The sequence below is a fragment of the Schistocerca americana genome, chromosome 4 (genome assembly GCF_021461395.2).
Source record: "Schistocerca americana isolate TAMUIC-IGC-003095 chromosome 4, iqSchAmer2.1, whole genome shotgun sequence".
Lineage (NCBI taxonomy): Eukaryota > Metazoa > Arthropoda > Insecta > Orthoptera > Acrididae > Schistocerca > Schistocerca americana.
In genome coordinates, this window is record NC_060122.1 from 331,414,237 (window position 1) to 331,421,230 (window position 6,994).

Here is a 6,994-nt window from a genome sequence, read left to right on the forward strand (position 1 = left end):
AGAATTTTAACAATAAACCACACCGCGATGCAGAAATGCCTCTCTTGCAGAATCTGCCACTGGAATTCGTTCACCATTTCTGTAATGCTTTCGTGCTTACTAAAAGAAACTGTACCGAAACGCGCTGCTCTTCTTCCTCGTTTTCCTCCACCGTCCCTATCTGGTACAGACCCCATACTGACGTGTAATCAAGTATTGGTGAAACGAGTGTTTTGTTAGCTACTTCCTTTGTTGACGCATTACGTTTCCTGAAGATTGTTTCAATGAATCTCTTGCATTTCCCGTACCCGCAGTTAATTAAATGTAATCAGTCCACTTCAGATCTCTCCGTATGTGTACTACTTGATGCTTCAAATGTTCAAATGTGTGTGAATTTCTAAGGGACCAAACTGCTGAGGTCATCGGTCCCTAGACTTACACACTTCTTAATCTGACTTAAACTTATGCTAAGAACAACACACACACCCATGCCCGAGGGAGGACTCGAACCTCCCACGCAGTCCGTGGTCACTCTGCGCGGCGTTCGAAATGACATGCTAAGTTTTGTTTGCTAGAAACTCGTCAATCCAGTCTCACTGTTGGTTTGATATTCCGCAAGCTAGTATTTCGTTCATTGGGTGGCACTGCGGAACTGTATCGAATGCCTTCCAGAAGACTAGGAAGCCGGGTATCTACGTGGGCACCTGTATCTGGATTTCACACCCGGTCGTTGCTTATGGAACCCACGTTGGTTCCTACAGAGAGGATTTTCACTCTCGAGATGTGACATAATACTCGAGCATAAAACATATTCGCAAATTCTACAACTGACCAGCGTCAGAGAGTTTGGATATAGTTTTGCGCGCTTGTTCGACGACCCTTCTCGAAAACGGGAGGCATCCTGTTTCGAGGGAACCGATTCAAATCCAGCTTGTGACAGAAATTTATTTATTTAATCGTATGGCTAGAGCCCCCGTCGGACAGGCCATTCGCCGGGTGCTGGTCTTGTCGATGAGGGTGATACGATGATGATGAGGACAGCACAACACTCAGTCCCTGGACGGAGAAAATTCCCCGACCCAGCCGGGGATCGAACCGAGGTCCAGAGGATTGACAATCTGTCACGCTGACCATTCAGCTACCGGCAGCGGACTGTGACAGAAATAAAATCACACAACAAAGCGTTAGTGACACTCTTTTAAAAAGCGCACACTGGTAGCTTTGAAGTTAGGTGTAGAACTGGTACCAAGTGATAATGTCACTCTCCACTGGTAACGTATAGCCCCTCTCATACAAAGTAATAGTATGCTTAATTACTACCTTGTTCGGTGACTCCCAAGTGACTGGAACATAACCTGGACGCGGACTCTTAAAGCAACCGCAAGAGAGGCAGTGCCTGCGTCACATAGAACGTGCTGATTAGCTCTCTGCAACGCAATTGTCAGCTGTACGTGATTCGCAAGTCAGTTTGTTTACGAAAATAGACAGACGTAAAATTGTTACGTTAACTTCACCAAAATGCACATTTCTTTTCTTCTCCACATGCTAACCATGTTTTTCTGTCTGCAGCATACATAAATAAAAGCTTCAATATCCATGAACATGTTATAAGGCTAAAAGGGACACTTCCACGTCCTGTCAGTAAAGATATCAGCTTATAAAACTTCCTTTACAAACGGGGCGATGGAATAGTCGTCCACATGATATAAATATTATTTCATCATTCTTACTTCTGAGTAAAACCCTAAGTTCGTTCTTATTTGATCACTCTTTCTACGCCGCAGGAGAATTTTTAGAACATGTGAAGTACATGACTTGAAACAAGCAAGTGCAAACTATCCTACTGAAAGTAACGCATCCTGTCTTTGAAATAAAGCAGAAAAACATTTATTAACTGCAATATTACTATTATGTTTTTTGTACTTTCATGTGTGTGTGTGTGTGTGTGTGTGTGAGAGAGAGAGAGAGAGAGAGAGAGAGAGAGAGACAGGGGGAGAGAGAGAGAGAGTATCCCAAACCTAGAACATTCTTTTTGGGTGAATGATAAGTACTGAGTTGCAACAGAATCAGGCAGTGTCGTAGAAAACAATCTTGCAGTTCGTAAGTCGGTGTTCCGTGGCATGTTCACAAAATCAAACAAACCCCCTTCCTGTGAGAGTGCACTTACATTTATATAACATCGAATATTGTAGAACAAAATTCCGCTAAATTAATAAGAAAGTCCCACATCGTTTTAGAAAGCACCACGGTAATTAAAACAAAAATATTTGGACATATAGGAAGTCAACCATCTAGATTCACTTTGTAAGCCCACACATCTCCGCACTAGACTAGGATGAAATTTTGCGACTTATCTTTTATGTTACTGTATCATGACACGTTATTGATTGACATATAATTATAATAAACCGTACTAAGAACAATACGTTTTCGATAAATCTTTAATGGCCTGATGCCTTTCATAACACGTAAGTTTTAATACTAAGATAAACAAATACGAAAACTTCTTTAACCAACAATATGAGGTTTCTTGTCATTTTATAACAACAAATCTTAACAATAACGACGCGTTTTGAGAGATGCTGATTGGAAACAGCATACATTCGTAGGACGTAAGTTGTTATGTAAAAACCACCAAACATTAGGGTGCCGTGAGGGCATTAAATCCTTGGCGCTCAGTTATCGATGTGGCTTATAAGGTTCTTGTTCGGCTTATTCTTTAGTACTGTTCGTCTGTCTGGGAACCGTACCAGGTAGGACTGATAGAAGAGATAGAGAAGATCCAATGAAGAGCGGCACGTTACGTCACGGGTTCATTTAGCCAGCGAGAGAGCTTTGCAGAGATGCTCAACAAACTCCTCTTGTAACCAAGAGAGGCGTTGTGCATCACGGAGAGATATGCTATTTAAATTTTGAGAGAGCCCTTTCCGGGATGAGTCGGACAACGTATTATCGCCCCCCCCCTCCCCGCCCTCCCCCTCCCCCCCACTTCTGTCTCTTATGTCTCGCGCGTAGTGACCGCGAGGAAAAAAGTCGAGAAATTAGAGCCAATACAGAGGCTTATCGATAATCTTCCTTCCCACGCGCCATTCTCGAGTGGAATAGGGTTGGAGGGCTCAGTCAGTCGTACATAAAGCACCCTCCGCAACAACCACCATTAGGTGGCTTGTGGAGTATGATATGGATATTTGCGCAGTGTGTGTCTATGCCTCGTTGCCTGGAAACTGGAGGAAACCGGCCAGCAAGAGGGCACGTGAGCACCCGCGACCGCGGATTTAGGGACGTGCGCATAAGTGAAGGTAGTGAAATGGTTGAAATGGCTCTAAGCACTATGGGACTTAACATCTGAGGTCATCAGTCCCCTAGACTTAGAACTACTCAAACCTAACTAACGTAAGGACATCACACACGTCCATGCCCGAGGCAGGATTCGAACCTGTGACCGTAGCAGCAGCGCGGTTTCGGACTGTAGCGCCTAGAACCGCTCGGCCAAGGCGGTCGGCTGAAGGTAGTCTCTGGTAGCAGTGTGGAGGGTTTGAGGTCTGGATTTACCGAGGACGTGTGAGCGCTCTGTTTGGCCGAGCGTAGCTGGAAGGCGATATCCTAACCAGTGGAGTATTAATGGCACCGTCACGTTCACGTTGGATGGGGTTTTTTTGCTACAAAATAGTTTTGGCAAGCGAGCCTACTCGGTGAACCGTTATGTGCCTGTATTGTGGACTTCATGGAGACCTATTTCCTGTAAGGGGCAGTAATTTTGTTCTTAACTGACGTATGACCAACTGCATCCTGATTTCTTTCGGATCCAGGTGGTATTTGTGGTCGTTCCTCCGATATTCTGTTGACAGCGAAGCAGCTCGTTTGTACTTTTCTACAAGTGTCTATTGCTGGACACGTATTCTCTGTTTGGCACGAACGTGGATTGTAACTTGGATTTCGACTGCTACTTACCACGTTACTGGATATCGTGGCTTTGTTGATTGTGAACGCAAGCTCTCACTTTAAAAATTTTTCCTTAAGCTACTTGTCTGGCATATTACCTATTACCGTTTATTTTTTATTTTTGGTGTTTTGTATTTTATGAGAATAGTGTTAAAATCTACTTATGTATGTGTAGTACAGGACAGATTACAATTATTCACTAACTTATTTATAGAATTTAAGACCGAACCTGGAGAGGGACCTTCTCATGTGCATTAGCTGCTCTTTTGGCTTTCACTAAATTTTATTTGGTAATGTAAATTCCTCGTTCATCTGTGATAAAGGCATGTTTTTTGGTAATACAGCTGGCCAGTTGATTGTTGTCTGTTATTAGCTGTTTACCAAACTAGCCAGCTGTATAGTAATTATACTGTGATTTGTTTGTTTCCTTTTTCTGCTAGCCGCACTTAGCTAATTCTTTCTGCATGTTTAATCTATTACTGCCATTGTTCACTTATCCGTAACCGCTTGACATTGTTTGCCGTATTTTGGCATTCTACAAGGGTCACTCCAAAAGAAATGCACACTATTTTTGTAAAAATACAGTTTTCATTCTGCATGTGTGAAAGTTTTACAGTGTGTAGATACATCCTTCCTGCTTGTTTTCAAACTTAGTTCAAACTATTCCCGTGAGTGGCGCCGTCACAGCATGTCTTCAAGATGGCTGCTATACTTGCGTTAGTCAGAAGCAACGTGCTGTCATAGAATTCCTGTGCTGTGAAAGCGAGACAGTGGGAAACATCCACAAGAGGTTGAAAAAGGTGTATGGAGATGCTGCTGTCGATCGCAGTACAGTTAGTCTGTGGGCAAGCAGGTTACGTGATGAAAGCGGACACGGCATTGAGGATTGTCCTCGCAGCGGCAGGCCTGGTACTGCACACACTCCAGACAATGTGCAGAGAGTTAACGAATTGGTGACTGCTGACAGACGCATCACAGTGAACGAATTGTCACGCTACATTGGGATAGGGGAAGGAATTGTTTATAGAATACTGAAAGTTTTGGTGTTAAAAAAGGTTTGTGCCAGGTGGGTTCCCAGGACGATGACAGTGGCTCACAAAGAAACAAGAAAAACGACATGCAGCGAACTTTTGGAACAGTACGGGAGTGGTGGGGATGAATTTCTTGGAAGAATTGTGACAGGTGATGAAAGATGGCTCCATCATTTTTCACTAGAGACGAAGAGGCAATCAATGGAGTGGCATCATGCACATTCACCCAAGAAAAAAACAAATTCAAAACCACACCTTCTGCTGGAAAAGTTATGGCTACGGTGTTTTTCGATTCCGAAGGACTCTTGCTTGTGGACATCATGTCAAGTGGAACCACCATAAATTCTGATGCATATGTGACGACACTGAAGAAACTTCAAGCTCGACTGAGTCGTGTTCGACCACATCGGCAAAAGCAGGATGTTTTGCTGTTGCACGACAATGCACGGCCGCATGTTAGTCAAAAAACCATGGAAGCGATCACAAAACTCGGATGGACAACACTGAAACACCCGCCTTACCGTCCTGACCTGGCTCCGTGTGACTATCATCTCTTTGGGAAACTGAAAGACTCTCTTCGTGGAACAAGGTTTGAAGATGATGACTCCCTCGTGCACGCTGCCAAACACTGGCTCCAACAGGTTGGTCCAGAATTTTACCGTCGGGTATACAGGCGCTGGTGACAAGATGGCGTAAGGCAGTTGAGAGGGATGGAAATTATGTGGAAAAATGAAAAAAAAAAGTTCCTAAAGGATGTATTGGTACAAAGAAGGTAACCACGAAGAAAGCATTGACAGCTGAAGAGACATTTCAGTCGATCGATGAAAGAAGGAAGTTCATAAATGTTCAGACAAATTCGGGAAGACTGAAATGCAAGTGACTGGGGTATGAAATAAACAGAAAGTGCAGGGAAGCTAAGGCGAAAGAGCTGCATTAAAGATGTGAAGAAACAGATCAAGAAATTATTTTCGGAAGGACTGACTCAGTATACAGAAAAGTAAAATAAAATAAAAAAATTGGATCCAATTAAAAGTAAGGGTGGTTACATTAATAAGAGTACAATGGGAATTCCACTGCTAAATGCAGAGGAGAGAGCGGATACATGGAAAGAGTACAGTACATTGAAGCCATTTATGAAGGGGAAGATTTATTTAATGAAACGCAAGCAGAAGAAATAGGAGTCGATATAAAAAGTTAGGGAATCAGAATTTAAAATAGCTTTGGAAGATTTAAGGATAAATAAAGCAGAAGGGATAGATAACACTGGATCAGAATTCCAAAAATCATCCGGAGTGGCCAAGCGGTTCTAGGCGCTACAGTCTGGAGCCGCGCGACAGGTATGGTCGCAGGTTCGAATCCTGCCTCAGGCATGGATGAGTGAGACGTCCTTAGGTTGGTTAGGTTTAAGTAGTTCTAAGTTCTAGGGGACTGATGACCTCAGATGTTAAGTCCCATAGTGCTCAGAGCCATTTGAACCTGATGTTTAGGGGTGAGGCGTCTTGTTCCTTAATAAAATTTTCTTGTAAAATTTAATTACCTGAAAGGGCTTCGCTGTGGTAAGCATTTATCATCTGGCCTTATGCCGTTTGTGCAGTTGCTAAATATAGGAGCTATTTTTTTATCATTTGAAGTTGTTCGCCTGTAATTGTCTGTTAACGAATAACGTCAAATAATAATTCTTGCTGCAAGTGCTTAGTACTTCAACTTATTTTGATAAGAAAAGGGAAAGAGGTTTTATTTTTGGTCGGCCAAAGTGTGGTGATCTTCGATTCATTTTCAAAAATTACAATTTTGCATCCACACATTTTGAGGATTATATTTATTGATGTGATGAGTCTTAGATTAACTGCCTTATTTACTAGTTAACAGTGCTCCCACTGTTAACGATGCACTACATGGTGTTGCCATTTGGCAACAAAACGTAAATTTACCCGTAATGTCAAACAAACCACTCGTATATGCGTGATGCTTCCATCTGGCAAGACACACAATCTGGTCGCATCGAGCCAGGCTGTGCTCAGCGTCATTATGTTAGCGCAAAC